The 16,700-nt window shown below is 40.2% G+C and overlaps 1 long non-coding RNA gene across 1 annotated transcript in view; it reads right to left on the bottom strand.

Annotated features, from left to right (window-relative positions):
* Positions 1–12,239, bottom strand: part of LOC148148314 (uncharacterized) — a 60,782-nt gene extending 48,543 nt beyond the window's left edge. The window contains exons 1-2 of the long non-coding RNA XR_015759030.1: positions 12,004–12,239; positions 6,482–6,575 (exon numbers count right to left, since the gene is read on the bottom strand). This is a non-coding gene — a long non-coding RNA (uncharacterized LOC148148314). The remainder of the gene's footprint in view (positions 1–6,481; positions 6,576–12,003) is intronic.
* Between the last annotated feature and the right edge of the window lie 4,461 nt (positions 12,240–16,700).

Below are 16,700 nucleotides of genomic sequence, written 5' to 3'. Positions count from 1 at the left end.
TTATACTGCTATTTTCTTATATATTATCCTTTAAAAGTTGAAATATCAGCTTTCAAATGCCACCTGACTGCAATATTTCACTCTCTCTCTCCATTTCTTTCTGTCTTCTGCCATATAAAATTCTTGGTTTATCAATCCAGACAAGTTTGCTGTCAATCATTGGCTGTCTGTATTTTCCCATATTCACTAGTAAGATTCACTACAAAATATTTAACAATTCTTCCATTTCTCAATTACATACAAAGATAGATTGAGTGAAGGAAATTTCTCAATACTTAGTGACTTTGGAAGATTTCTGCAATTTTCCAGTCTTACAAATGCATCTATTTTGGGTGGTATGGCTACAAAATACTGCGGATTGTATACTTACAAGGACTTCCGAACTGGAGCATGAAATTGTTGGTAAGTACAATCTAAGGGGGAGTCATAAGAATAGAAGATTACTCCATAGCTCCAACAACTTTCACTGGGGGGCTCCCTCTCCAACAATGTTTAGTAAGAGCTTTAGGATCCTGGAACAACCTATATACACAGAAATGCGCCACACTGGGAAGAGCGGAATGTTGACAGAGATAAGAAAGAAGGTAGAAACACATGGCGTTGACTGACTAGCATTAGAGCTTGGTATATTTTTGAAAAGCATGTATTGTGGTATTTAGTTTTAATAAGTAATTAACAGTGTTATAAGGAAGCATATGCTTGAAGATAAATTCTGCCTTTTCCTTGACCACTGAGTCTCGAACTCACATTCATTAATTCAGGTATAAAACTACTGTACCAAAGTCGGTGGGACTCACAGTGCATTACATTTTCTCTCTTTACTTGCTGAATGAAACAAGTCTCCAATTTGCTTTAGCTTTGGCCATTGTTTCTGTTAATGCTACTGAAATCGTCAGAGTTGGAGCTTCTGAGAAGTAGTCGTACAGTCCTAGAGATGTACAGCACGGAAACAGACCCTTCGGTCCCACTTGTCCATGCTGAGCAGATATCCCAACCCAATCTCGTCCCACCTATCAGCACCCTGCCCATATTGCTCCAAACCCTTCCTATTTATTTACCCATTCAGATGCCTTTTAAATTTTACAATTGTACCAGCCTCCGACACTTCCTCTGGCAGCTCATTCCATACACATACCACCCTCTGTGTGAAAAGGTTGCCCCTTATGTCTCTTTTATATTTTTCCCCTCTCACCCTTAACTATGCCCTCCAGTTCTGAACTCCCCACTCCAAGGAAAATACTTTGTCTATTTACCCAAACATGCCTTTCATGATTTTATAAACCTCTATAAGGTCACCCCTCAGCCTCCGACGCTCCAGGGAAACAGCCCCAGCCTTTTCATCCTCTCCCTATAGCTCAAATCCTCCAACCCTGGCAACATCCTTATCAATCTTTTCTGAACCCTTTCAAGTTTCATAACATCTTTCCGATAGGAAGGAGACCAGAATTGCATGCAATATTCCAACAGTGGCCTAACCAATGTCCTGTACAGCCACAACATGAACTCCCAACTCTTGTACTCAGTACTCTGAACAAAAAAGGAAAGCATACCAAACACCTTCTTCACTGTCCTATCTACCTACTTTCAAGGAATGATAAACCTGCACTCCAAGGTCTCTTTGTTCAGCAGCACTCCCCAGGACGTTACCATTAAGTTTTTACATCCTGCTAAGATTTGCATTCCCAAAATGCAACACCTCACATTTATCTAAATTAAACTCCATCTGCCACTCCTCACCCCTTTGGCCCATCTGATCAAGATCTCATTGTAATCTGAGGTAACCTTCTTCACTGTCCACTACACCTCCAATTTTGGTGTCATTGCAAACTTACTAACTATACCTCTTACACTTACATCCAAATCATTTATATAAATGATGAAAAGTAGTGGACCCAACACCAATCCTTGTGGCACTCCACTGGTCACAGGCCTCCAGTCTGAAAAACAACCCTCCACCACCATCGTTTGTCTTTTACTTTTGAGCCAGTTCTGTATCCAAATGGCTAGTTCTCCCTGTATCCATTAGATCTAACCTTGCTAACCAGTCTACCATGGCGAACCTTGCCAATGCCTTACTGAAGTCCATATATATCATGACCACTGCTCTGCCCTCATCAATCCTCTTTGTTACTTCTTCAAAATTCTCAATCAAATTTGTGAGACGTGATTTCCCATGCATAAAGCCATGTTGACTATCCCTAATCAGGCCAAATATGAGTAAATCCTGTCCCTCAGAATTCCCTCCAACAACTTGCCCACCACTGACATCAAGCTCACCAGTCTATAGTTCCCTGACTTGTCCTTACCACCTTTCTTAAATAGCGGTACCACTTTAGCCAACCTCCAGTCTTCCGGCACCTCACCTGTGACTATCGACGATACAAATATCTCAGCAAGGGCCTCAGAAATCACTTCCCTAGCTATCCACAGAGTTCTAGCATCTGTCCTTTTCAAAGATAAGGCTGAAGCATTCACAATAATAATCAAAAAGTGGTCAGGCAGCATCCAAGGAGCAGGGGAGTCGACATTTTGAGCTTCATAATAATAGTCAGCCAGATGTGCCAAGTGGATGATCCATCCTGGGCTCCATCACAGATCCCCTGAATCACAAATGCCAGTCTTCAGCTAATTCAATTCACTCCATCTAATAATGCAAAATGTTTGGAGACACTTGATACTGCAAAGGCTATGGTCCATGGCATCATTCCAGCAATAGTATTAATGAGTTCTGCTTCAGACCTCTCCTAGCCATGCTTTTCCAGTACAGCTACAATGCTAGCATCCAGCCAACAATGTAGAAAATTGTCCGGATATATTTTTGTACACAAAAAGCAGGACAAATCCAACCTGGCCAATCAGTCCACTCAATCATCAAGCAGCAGTTACTTAGAAATATCATGCTCACCAATACTCAGATTTGGATTCTGCCAGGGCCTCTCAGCTCCTGACCTCATCACAGTCTTGGTTCAAACACAGACAAAACAGCTGAAATCCAGAGGTGAGGTGAGAGTAACTGCCTTTGACATCAAGGTCACGTTTGATCAGTATGGCATCAAGGAGTCCTGGCAAAACTGGAGTTAATTGTAATCAGGGGGAAAATTCTGTGCTCTTGGGAATCCTAGCTTGTGGTAGATCAATCATCTCGACTCCAGGATATTTTTGCAGGAGTTGCTCAGGCTAGTGTCCTAGGTCCAACCATCCTCAACTGTTTCATTAATGATTGGCCTTCCCTCCATTATCAGGTCAGAGGTGGGATCTTTGCTGCTGACTACACAATGTTCTGCACCATTTGTAAGTCCTCATTTTGAAGCAGTCCATGCTCAAATGCAGCAAAATATCTAGGTTTGGACTGATAAATGACAAGTAACTTGTGAGTCACATAAATGCCATCCGATAACCATCTCCAACAACAGACAATCTAACCATTAGGCCTTGATATTCAATGGTGTCATCATCACTGAATCCCCCACTATCAACATTCTGAAGATTATCATTGACCAGAAATTGAACTGAACCATACAAATATCATGGCTACAAGGGCAGGTCAGAAACTAGGAAACTTGAAGTGAGTAAGTCATTTGCTGACTCCCCATCCCATGTCCACAATGTATAAGTTACAAGTCAACAGTGTGTTTGAATGCTCCCCACTTGACTGGATTATGGAAGCTCCAACAAAACTTAAGTCACTTGACAACAATCAGGACAAAGCAGTCCACTTGATTGGCACCACATTCACAAGCATCCACTCCCTCCACCATCATTTCCTCAGCATTAAAGTGCAATATTTACAAGATTTCCAGCAGAAATTTATCAAAGGTCCTGAGACAGCACCTTCCACAACCCACAATTGCTACCATCTCGAAGGAAAAAGATCTGCAAGTTAACCTCCAAACCACTCACCATCCTGACTTGGAAATATACACCATTTGTTCAATATCATTCTGTCAAAAACCTGTAACTTCCTCCCTAATGGATCGTAAAATCACTACAGTATGGAAGGAGGCCATTTGGCCCATCAAATCCATACTAATCCTGTGATGCACATCCCATCCACATGCATTCATCTCCCTCCCCTATCCCTGTAACCCTGCATTTCCCATGGCCAATCCACCTAACCAGCACATCGCTGGACTGTGGGAGGAAACCAGAGCATCTGGAGGAAGCCTATGCAGACACAAAGAGAACATGCAAGCACCATCTAGGCAGTTGCCTGACGGTAGAATCAAACCCAGGTCCCTGGCACTGTGAGGCAGCAGTGCTGACCACTGAGCCACTGTGCCACCCTATACTCAACAAACTGACTGACAAGCCAGGACTCCTTGATGCCACACTGATCAAATGTGGCCTTGATGTCAAGGGCAGTCACTCTCACTTCACCTCTGGATTTCAGCTGTTTTGTCTGTGTTTGAACTAAGGTTGTGATGACGTCAGGAGCTGAGTGGCCTTTGGCAAACTCCAAAACTGAGTATTGTTCAAGAAGACAGTCGCCCTTGCCTTCTCCATTAAGGGTGGATAATAAATTCTCGCCGAGCCAGCGATGCCTCCATCCCATCAATGAATAACAATAAAGAGTATCTGATGGATTACTGCCTGGAAAATTGGTGGAATATTGCACCAGCTAGCCAGTCACGATGATGACCCACTTTTCTTGCAAATATCCAATGTCGACACACTTGACAAAATTCATCCCCTTGTATTGGTTGAACTAAGAAAGAGTATTTGTTCAGGATGCTGGTAACAAAGCAATTTTCTGGCTCCACGTTCTGGTAAGTGAATCTTAATTTTCCTTGCCTTTTAGGTGTTGTTCTCCCAAAGTCACTCAAAAGAATTTTGGTTTGGCTGCTCTCCGCCCGAAGCAGCTGACAATTGCTGGTGTTTTGCCACCAATTTACAAAGGCAAATGAGTCAATATCTGTTTCGCATGGGCATGTTTTCCCCAAACAATACAGTGTGGGTGAGTTCATAGCATGGACTGAGGGTGGCATGTCATAATGAGACTTAGATTGATTCAAAACTCAATGCAACATAATCCAATTTCGAGGTTAAAGTCATCTTATCAGGATTAAAGGTATCATGCATAATGGTTTCAGACACAGTTCCATGGTTCCCGTTAGAATGGTAAATAATTAGACTTCTTAAATTGTTAAACATAACAAGCTAATAATTCTTGTGACATTATTATCAACGCTATTATTCACTGCATTAAAATAAACATGGTGAATGAAAGTAATCACAGAAAAATAATAGTAATCACAATTATGGAATCATAGAGATATACAGCACGGAAACAGACCCTTCGGTCCAACTCATCCTTGCTGACCAGATTCTTAACCTAATCTAGTCTCATTTGCCAGCACTTGGCCCATATCCGACTAAACCCTTTGTATTCATATACCCATCCAGATGCCTTTTTAAATGTTGCAATTGTACCAACCTCCAGCACTTCCTCTGGCAGCTCATTCCATACATACATCACCTTCTGCGTGAAAAAGTTGCACCTTAGGTACCTTTTATATCTTTCCCCTTTCACCGTAAACCTAAGCCTTCTAGTTCTGGAACTCCCCTATTCAGGGAAAATACTTTGTTTATTTACCCTATCCATGCCCCTCATGATTTTATAAACATCGATGAGGTCACCCCTCAGCCTCCAATGCTCCAGGGAAAACAGCCCCAGCATGTTCAGCCTCTCCCTATAGCTAAAACCCTCCAACCCTGGCAACATCCTTGTAAATCTTTTCTGTACCCTTTCAAGTTTCACAACATCCTTCCTATAGGAGGGAGACCAGAATTGCACACAATATTCCAAAAGTGGCCTAACCAATGCCCTATACAGCCACAACATGACCTCCTGACTCCTATATTCAATGCTCTGACGAATAAAAGAAAGCATACCAAATGCCTTCTTCACTATCCTATCTTTCTGTAACTTCACTTCCAAGGAACTCTGAACCTGCACTCCAAAGTCTCTTTGTTCAGCAACACTTCCCAGAACCTTACCATTAAGTGTATAAGTCCTGTTCTGATTTGCCTTTCCAAAATGCAGCTCTTCGTGAATATTTGGTTTTATGTGATTCAGATGAGGAAGCTGTGTTTTTATAATTTGAATACAAAATAGTGCAGTTGATTTTTCAATATCATTCCCTGGTGGGGCAATGGGTCATCAGTCAGGACAACCTCCATCAGCAGAGGAGCAAATATCATCAAGGTTCCAACTACTTCCTTTGTCCCAAGTTCCCATCTCAAATACCAGTGATGAAAATGGAAATCTATCTCCATGGATTTGCATTTAATAAAACAATGAATCTTCCAAAGTTTCTCAATTTGTTTCCATTTCATTTCAATGTATTTCATCCATAGAAGTGCAAGGCTTCATTTCCAAATCTATATGAGCACATTGTGTCTCTCCACATGCAGTGCCAACTTTTCCCTTTCCTATTAAACTCCAGCTACTAAAGCCAATAAAAAGTAAATATCAACTCACCAATTATGGTATCTTTTTGGAAAACAATTCACCTACTTTTCAAAGCGTTGCATCCTATTCTTCTCCCCCATGTCTGTTACAGTTCTATCAGTTTCTGTAAAGGAAACTCAAGTGAGGTGATTACTTTCTTGTCCTCATTCAGTGTTCAAATGGTCAGTCTATAGAATTGGTCCTGAATTTTGCTCACACTGAGTTTTCAGATTTACTTCTCAAAACATATCAAAATACAATACTGCGAATCATCAAAACATTGCAAAGTCTTTGCCCATGGAAATATGCAGAAGTATGTGCAAAGTTTTGTGCCACAGAATTGACCTGTTAAGAACAAAAAGGATAACTCAAGTAGTGCCAGCCAAGCTTAATGTTTGTATCGATTCTAGACACAGAAACTATTTCAGGAGGAAAGCTCAGTGAAATGCTGGTACTATAGTTATAAGAACAAATTGCAATTAAAGAGCTTCACCAATGTGACAGTGGGCAGTGATATTAGTATGGGTGACTAAAAGATTTATCAAAAGGATGAGTCTGAAAGGAGGTAAAATGGTAATGTGGAGAGATTTAGTAAGCAAATTTCAGACTACGCAGCATAAGATCAAGGTTGGTCCCTGAAGACTTCTTTGTAAGTCTGCTCAGCAGATATTTGTAGATGGCATTTCCATCCAGCAAGCTACCAACTTGTTTGCAATAGCAATTGTTTCCTGCTCATATTCACTTTAGCATTCCCTTTTAAAAATGTCAAACATAACTGAGGTGTTGGTTTCTACACTACTACTTTTGATGTGGTGCATTCTCAGGAGAATTATCCTCTATCTCTCAGCTTCTTCAGGGCTTGACACAAGAAAGAACTTTACTTGTCGAAGTGCTACCACATTTAGTATGAATGGACAGACTTAAAACTGCAGCAATAACAGGTTTTACAATGCATCTTCAGGTTGTTAAACTGGCTGAAACGGTGGCATTTATTTAGGTTTATGAGGTGAGCAAGTAGTGGAATAAGAATGAATGGGTAGCAAACAAGATCAAAGTGTGGCTGAGAAGGAAAATAATTGATAACACTTCAAGAAAGAACTTTATGATATTTTAATATATTATATTAATACAAGTGATTTTTATTATAATCTGTCCTTGGGTTTTTGGTAACGAAGAATATGATGCAAGAAGGGAATTATTTAGACAATTGAGGGAGGAGAAAGAAAGATTGTTGGCAGCTCTTATGCAGTGATATGGAGCAATAAACAGCTATTTGGTCCTTGCCTGCTCTTGTTAGGTCATACGAATGTAATATGGCCATCTTAAATAGGAGTAGGAGGAGGCCATTTTCCCTTCAAGCCTGATCAGTAAGATCGTAATCTAAACTTCATTTTTCTGCCTGGTGTCCACAGATCAGAAATCTGCTTAAGTCCGTTTTGAATGTATTGAAAAGTCAGCCTCCACTGCTCTTTGGGGTGGAGAATATCAATGATTTATCACTCTCTGAGAGATGAAACCCCTCTCCTTGTCAGCCTTCAATGGTAGATCCTCATTTTGAAACTGTGTCCCTTGTGTTAGATCATACCATGAAAGAAACATCCACCCAGCATCTATTCTGTCAAACCCACTCAAAATTTTATATGTTTTAAGCAAATCATCCTGTCATTCTTCTAATCACCAAATGAGTTAGAAAATTAGTAAGGCATCTGACAAGGTCCCACATGACAGCCTAGTCAAAAAACTAAAAATCCATGTGATACGGAGTATTGTATCCAATTGGATTCAAAGTTCGCTGAGTAACGGGAAACAAAGGGTAAGGGTCGATTGTTCCACTTGTGAATGGAAAGCTGTTTCAAGTGATGTTCCACAGGGCTTGGTGATTGGATCCCTGCCGTTTGTATTATACGTTAATGATCTGGACTTGAACATGGGGGCACAATTGGGAAATTCACAAGTGACACAAAAAATTGGATGGTTAGAGGAAAGCTCAATGCTCAACATGACAGAGGTGGGTTGATGGAGTGAGCAGGAAAGTGGCAGATGGATTTCATTCTGATAAGTGTGAGGTAATGCATTTAAGGAGATCAAACAGTAAAAGGGAACTCCCAATAAATGGGAACTTACTTTGAGGACTAGATGAAGTAAGAGATCTTGGTGTACAAGTTCACAGATCCCTAAAGGTAGCATGTAGGTCAATAAGGTTGCAAAGAAGGCATATGGGCATATGGAATGCTGTCCTTCGTTAGCAGAGGTCAAGAATACAAAAGTAGGGATAAAATGATGAAACTGTACAAGACACTGGTCAGGTCTCAACTGGAATATTACGTGCAGTTCTGTTCACCACATCACAGGAAGGATGTAATTGCTCTGGAGAGAGTGTGAGAAGATGGATTAGAATGTCAATGGGCTGGAAAATCATAGCTGCATGGAGAGATTGGAGTGATTGTGGTTGTTTTCCTTGGAATAGCGAAGGCTGAGGGGTGACATGATTGAAGTATACAAAATTGTGAGAGGTCGAAATAGAGTAGACAAGAGGAACTTGTTTCCCTTGGCAGAGAGTTCACAACACAGCTTGAATCTAAGTGGTAAAAGGATTAGAGGGCACATGTCGAAAAGCTTCTTTTTTCAGCAGGTGATACGTGTCAAGTTGCTGGTAGTAGATGCAGAGACTCTAAACTGTTTTGAAAAGTACCTGAATCTGCACTTTAAGTAATGGAAGCTGCAGGGTTATGATCCATGTGCAGGAAGATGGGATTAGAGGACATCTTTGGGTCGACAATGACACGATGGTCCATATCGCACTGTGCACACATACACACACCTCCCCTCCCCCCACTTCTGTGCTGTATCATTTCAATGGTTTCTATAGTGCTGGATGGGCCACATTCCATGGTTAACTAGAAATGTTAAAGATAGGATCAAACTGAAAGAAAAAAAAATGTGTAACTGTCAAAAGTCAAGTAGCAGGTCAGAAAATTGGATGAAATACCAAAAAAGGCCAAAGAATGACTAAAAATTATGAAAGAAGCGAAAATTACCAATAGAAAGCTAGCCAGATGTATAAAAACAGATAGAAAGAATTTCTGTAAATATTGAAGCAAAAAAGAAATCAGTCAACAAACTGTGCATTGGTATAGAAAGTGAAACTGGAGAATTAATAACTGAAAATAAGAAAATGACAGCTGAATTGAACAGGTGTTTTGCATCAGTGTTCACTATGCAGGATATTAGTAACATCTTAAAAGCAACGATAAATTAGGAAATGGAAGGGAGGAACTCAGGAAAATCACCATTATCAGAGAAGTGTACTGAGCATGAATAGTGTGCCACAGGGGATCAGCCCTGAGACCTCATCAGTTTACAAGTTAAATAAAATAGCTCAGTGAATGAACTGAAGATATGTTGTCAAATTTCCTAGTGTCACAAAGATAGGTAGAAAAGAAAGTTGCAAAAGAGGCAAAGGACTATGCTAAGGGATATCGTTAGGCTAAGGGAGTGGAAAAAGATATGACAAATAGTGTATAATAAGGGGAGATGTATGCAGGAAGAATAAAATAGAAGGATATTACTTGGATGTTTGAGAGATTACAGAGCACTGAAATGCAGAGTAGTTGAGTGTCCTTTTGCATGAACTGCAAATGGTTAATATAAATAATTCCTCAGTAGTACAGATTTTAACCATTATTAAAAGGAAACAAGAAATTGAAGCAATTTGTTTTACATTGCACTCTTGTATGCATGAAAAGGCCTTGAAAATGGGAACACTGCTTTGTCGAGTATAAGGATGGGCTGCTGATTTATTGGACCATCCTGGTATGGAGATGAAACAAGAAAAATTAACTATCATTCTTAATTCTCTGACCAGGCACATAGATTCTGATTTGTCGGATGTTGCCCTCAGGATACATCAGAGATTGGCTATCTCTGTGATCCCTTTTTTATGAAAATGTTTACACACATTCTTTTCCCACATAACTCAGTGTCCTGTGCATTTAAAAATGCAACTTCTAGCACATATGAATGCATTGCAATGTGAACCTTACAAATGATCTTAAATTGTTTTCCAATGTAACTCTTAGAAAATCCAGATTATTTTATAAATTATTTCCAATAGAAGAACCACATTTAATGGTGGTTTTGCTTTTCGGAGGCTTCAAAGGACTGGTTAGTTGAGCGTGATCAGCATGCTATCCACGACGGAGATTGTCAACAGGTTTTTTTTGTGGTTCACCAATTATTGAGCTGCATGACCTATGTTCCTCACATCATGGTGATGCTGCAACATGTATTGCATGCTCTGCCATTCAGTAAGATCATGGCTGCTCTGTTGTGTTTCAAATTCCACATCTACTTCCAATAGCCTTTGATTTCCTCGCTGAAATGAATCTATCTATCTTTGCCTTCATAATATTCAAAGACGCTGCCACTACTTTCTTCCAAGGCAGAGTTCCAATATTACACAAACTTCTGAGGAAAATAAGTTCTTCTAATCTTAGTCCTAATAGGGCAAACCCTAACTTTAAAATTGTGCCCCTTAGTTCTGGACTCACCCACAACAGAAAACATTCTTTTAATATTGTACATACAAGCGAGGTCTTGTCAGTCTGAAGCTTCATCACTTATGTAGATCTTTGAATTCTTTTTTCTAAGCCTGGGAGAGAGAACAGCGTCCCTGTCTGATTTTTTTTCACTGGGTCATCCAGCTAGGTTTCAAAGAAATTTGGGGCAGATATGCAACTCATTTAAAAGCGTTTGCTACAGGACAACACACCAACTTATACAAATGTGAAATTCCTTTACAAAGCACATTCAGGTTTTAACTGGGCCTCAGGAGGTTCACCGGAAATTCTATCTTACAAATGGGCAGGAAGCCCACTCTGAACAAGCTTTGGTGGCAGTCTGCCAGTTATGTTATTATAAGAGCCGACAGTAAAAATGAGCAGAGGCTCAATCTGCTGACGTCATGCTGATCATCTGCCCACCTAACCATGGCACATTTCCAGTTAAAATTTCCCCCTCTGTTCCTCTGAATTTAGTATGCTGTGTATCAGCCCCTCCCTTTACACCAGTGTTACCAACAATTCCTTTAACTGTCAGAAGTTCATAATCAGGAATCCACCCCCCAGCGAATCCATCTTTCCACGAACCCCTCTTTCCTCCTGACATTTCCTTAAAATGGATCAGCTCGATTAAATTTTTGTTATCCTTTCCAGTTTTGTTTCTGCATTAACTTTTGCTTTTTCTGATTATACACCTGTTTGCGTTAACATCTTTCTATGTTAAAGGGGTTAGTAGTTGCTAGTCTTCTTATTAAAAGATTCCAATATTAAATTAGAAATTGGTGTGATAGTTTTGACTCCTTCCTGATACCTCGGTGAAGAGTGACAACAAAATTCATTTGAATAAATTTATGTGCAAATCTTGAAATATCACATTCAGTAAGAAATTTACCAGTGATCTATTTCAGTTTAAAAATGAGATTCTTTATTGGCTGGCCAGACTGATAACCAACTCAAAACATTACATAGAAATATATCAAAATTGACACTTACCTTTTCCTGAGCCATTGACTGGACTATGGGACACATTAAAAGTTAGTGTACGTCCTTGAGGAGAGCTATCTTCTTGCCTCATGAGGGTAAGCTGGAAATACTTTCATTAGTTTTTAAGGTTTACAGCCAGTCAAGCATTCAAGTGGCTTTTCTGAAATTCTAAGGCCTCTAATGATAGAACGATTTACTGATCTGTGATTTACTTCTGTGTAAAATTGCATACAATGCCATGTCAGATTATCAAGAGCTTTGTGAATAAGACAGCCATGTGGTATATGTTCCTGTGGAAACTAATAGAGAAAAACTGGTATGAATACAAAATGGGGAAACCTGTTTTGCACACATACCGATTTTTTTCATTAATGTTAGCAACAGGAGAAAAATGCATGTACATTTTCCAAGATATCAATTTCTAAACTGGACCCCCAGGGTCATTTTTTTGTGTTCCACTGAACATATCACTGGCCATGTTGGCAGTCAATTTGGTTCTGGCTAAGAACTGTAATCTTGTCTATATTTCAATGTGCAAAAGTTCACCAAGCTGACATTTTGATTTCATGCAGTCATTGTTTTATATCATTTCCAGCAACAGTGGGTGGTAATTGTTATGCAATTCAATTTTTTCTTTAAAACTAAACAGCAGAGGATGATTCTCGAGACCTTAGCCTGAGCTTCAGAGAGTTGGAATATTCAGCTCTTTAGGGAACACGGCCATTTTCTACTGGTCTCATCCAAGTAGCTGTAGACCCCTCAGGTAAAAGCTAAAAACAAGGCACAAGGTTAATATTTGTTTACATATGGGGGTGTGATTGAACTATCAAGATTTCCTGTGCATCTGTGTATGCTAAGTATTGTCAGTCATGAAAAAATGATTGTGCATTAATCTTTACTGCACAGTTTTTGCTTGAGACTAATCTTATGAAAAACAAGTAGATTATATTAACTATGGCATTGTTGTCTCATTACAGTAAAGTATGCCAGTAACCCACAGGCTTTTTAAGGAAGTAGATGAGTAACTCAATGATTTGTCAGGGGGGATTTGCCATAGAAGTCCTCAACATTGACTCTGGATCCCATGAATTGTCATGGAATCAGGACAAACATAAGAAAGGAAAGGAGCCCTCCTGCTGATTACCATCAGTTGCTTCTGTCCCTTAGTTAATACATCAGTTCTCCTTTATTTTGTACAACACTTGGTGAAAGCACTGAGGGTGGTAAGAGCACAGGAAGAACGCTGGGTGGGGGACTTCAATGACCAAGATTAGCTTGACAGCACCACTACTGATCAAGCTGGTTGAGTCCTAAAGGTCCAGGACTGTGTCTGCAGAATCAACAAGAAGGAAAAACATATTTGACCTCATCCCCACCAGTCTCCCAGCCGTAACTACATATATCCATGCCAGTGTTAGTTGACCATTGCACATTAATAGTGGAGATGATGTCCCATCTTAACACTGAGGATATCTCCATCATATGACACTATCACTGCCTGAGGGGATAAACTTTGAACTTTGATCTAGTAACTGAAAATTGGACATCCATGAAGTGCTATGCATCATCAACAGCAGCAGAATTGTACTCAACATAGTCTGCAACCTCATGGTCCAGAATATTGCCCACTCCAGCATTATCATGGAGTCAGGAATGCACGAGGGCATGTCAGAAGGAGTACCCGACACACATAAAAATGGAATGTTAACCTGATGAAGCTACCAAACAGCATTACTTGCATTTATCACAAGCTGCATGTGATAAATGATCCTAAGACCTTCCACAATTCATGGATCAGATCTAAGGTCTGCCGTCTTGCCTCATCCAGTGGTGAATGGTGGTAGACAATTAAATAACTCACCAGAGAGGTGGCTCCACAAATATCTCCTTTCACAATGATAGGGAAGTTAAGCACATCAATACAAAGGATAGGATTGAAGTATTTGCAATATCCTTCAGCCAGAGGTGCCAAGGGAATGATTAATCCAAGCCCTCACCAGGTGTCTCTGGTAATAGAATAGAATGTATGGGCTTCAGAACTTGCCGTGTCTTGAGCCAAACTCTGCCAGTGCAACTACAACACTAGCATTTACCCAACAATGTGGAAAATTGTTCAGGTATGTCATAGGCAAAAAAAGCAGAACAAATACCAACAGACTAATAACCACCCATCTGTCTACTATAAGACCGTAAGACATAAGTGTAAAAGTAGGCCTTTCAGCCCATTGAGTCTGCTCTGCCATTCAATTAAATAATGGCTGATCTAATAATCCTCGATTCCTCTTTCTTGCTTTTACCCCATAACATGTGGTTCCGTTAATGATTAAAAATCTGTCTATCTTAACCTTGAATAGACTTAATGACTCAACCACTAGAACCTTCTGCAGCCAAGAATTCCATAGATTCATTACCCTCTCAGACAAGAAATTCCTCCTCAGCTGTCTTAATGGGAATATCCCTGAATTTGAGATTATGTCCTCTGGTCTCCCAAAGGCCAAGACACTTTCTGCATCAATCCTGTCATGTCACCTAAGAATCTTGTAGGTTTCAATGAGGTTGCTTCTCATTCTTCTAAGTTCCAATGAGTTTTGGCCAAATTTACTCAAACTCTCCTCATAAGCCTGTCACTCCATACCCAGGATCAGCCCAGTGAACCTCCTTTGAACTGCTTCCAATGGCAGCATAATTTTCCTGAGATACTTTCGATCACCAGTAATTGATGGAAGATGTCATCAACACTTCCATCAACTCGCATTTACTTAGTAATAACCTATTCACTTGCACTCAGTTTTTGTTCTACCAGGCTCAGCTCCTGACTTTATTACAGCCTTTGTCAGGACAGAAGAACTGAATTCCAGAAACATGGTGAGAGTGACTGCCCTTCACACCAAAGTCTCATTTGACCTGATTGTGAGCCTCAGCAAAACTAGAGTCAATGGAATCAGGGAAAAGTCAGGCCAGCACAAAAAGAGAGATGATTGTGATTGTTGGAGAGCCATCATCTCAGTTCCAGGAGCTCTCTGCAGGAGTTCCTCAGGGTAGTGTCCTAGGTCCAACTATCTTCAGTTTCTTTATCAATGACCTTCCATTTTTGAAATATCAGAAGTGGAGATGTTCACCAATGATTTTACAATGTTTAGAACCATTTGCAATAACCCATCTCCAAAAGGAGCAGGACCTGCACAATATCCATGCTTGGGTTGACAAGTGGCAGGTAACGTTCATACCATACAAGGCAATGACCATCTCCAATAAGAGGGAATCTAATTATCACCCCTTGATATTCAATGGTATTACCGTCACTGAACACCCGCCTCCCTGTCACCCTGACCATCAACATCCTGGGTGTTACCCTTGACCACAAACTGAACTGGACTAGCCACATAAATACAATAGCTTCAAGAGCAGGACAAAGGCTGGGAATTCTGCAGTGAATGTTAACTCCTATCTCCACTACCAGCTGCAAGCTCCCCTTGAAGTCATTCGCAAGCCTCACTTGGAAATATGTGCATAGTGCAATCCAATGTCAAAATCCCAGGGTTGAATTTTACTAAAATACATTTAAGAGTCAGCTTCAGGGAGTTTCTTGGAGGTATTCTCTTTGTGAGTTCTCACCCAATTCTCTGCTGCGCACCTCAGTATGGATACATCATTCCTCACTGGTGCTGCTCTCATGCACTCAGTAGTGGTGGAAACACTCACCACTGTCAGGACCTTCTTGGATTTCCACTGCAAGAGCCACACTTAAACTCCAACTGTGCGCTGCCAGCTAGGAATAGCCCTTTACAGTAGATATAATGGGAAGGAAGCATTGAAGAACAGTTTCTAAGGACAATAAAAACAGAAGTTGCTGGAAAGGCTCAGTAGATCGGGCAGTATATGTGGAGAGAAATCAGAGTTAATGTTTTGGATCCAATGACCTTTTCTCAATTAACTCTGATTTTTCTCCATAGATGCTGTCAGACCTGCTGAGCTTTACCAACAATTTCTGTTTTTGTTTCTGATTTCTTGTATGTGCAGTTGTTTCAGTTTTTATTTAGCTTCTAAATGGGTGATTTAGATGGTAGCATGGGTGATTCTTCATTTCCAAATAGAAGCTCACATTCATAAATGTGTTGCCACTTTACATTTTCACATGCCTGATTGACAGTCATTGTAACTGCACCTGCGCAAATCAAGCTACATAATCAACCTGCCCTTAGTGCCACACTGTGTTGAAACCATGTCTGAGTGCTATTATTTCTCTAACATCAGTGTAGAACAACATCTTGTCATTGCTCATGTTGGATAGCCTTTGAACAGTTGAAAACATTTGCTTTTGCTGTTATTTAATAACAATTAAGGAGAAAAAAAAAACAGAAGCAAGCTGTATGCTTCTGAGGATAAAAGGGACTACAGTCTTTCAAGGAACAACACATTTATAGTCAATGATTGATGACTTTATGAAGCTTAAACATAGTGGCATTTAACATCTGTGTGACCTATTGTGCCTGACACTGTACACTCTATCATACTGGAGATTATATTCCTCCTCCCCTTCAATTTCCTCATCTCCCTTCTCAGAAGATTACTGCTATTCTCCCAGCATTCATCATTATATACTGTTTGCCTGCTCCTGTTGGGCACAGCACAGTGTGAAAAGATTCTGTTACGCACAATGTCTAGAGTGTATGGCAAGGTCCTCCCAAATTGATCTAGGAGGTCTC

The sequence above is a fragment of the Chiloscyllium plagiosum genome, unplaced genomic scaffold (assembly GCF_037043375.1).
Source record: "Chiloscyllium plagiosum isolate Xiang-an unplaced genomic scaffold, Cpla_swu_hap1 HiC_scaffold_13, whole genome shotgun sequence".
In the NCBI taxonomy this organism is placed as follows: Eukaryota; Metazoa; Chordata; class Chondrichthyes; order Orectolobiformes; family Hemiscylliidae; genus Chiloscyllium; species Chiloscyllium plagiosum.
Note: the sequence above shows the minus strand (reverse complement) of the source record. Positions and strands in the feature narration are given on the sequence as shown.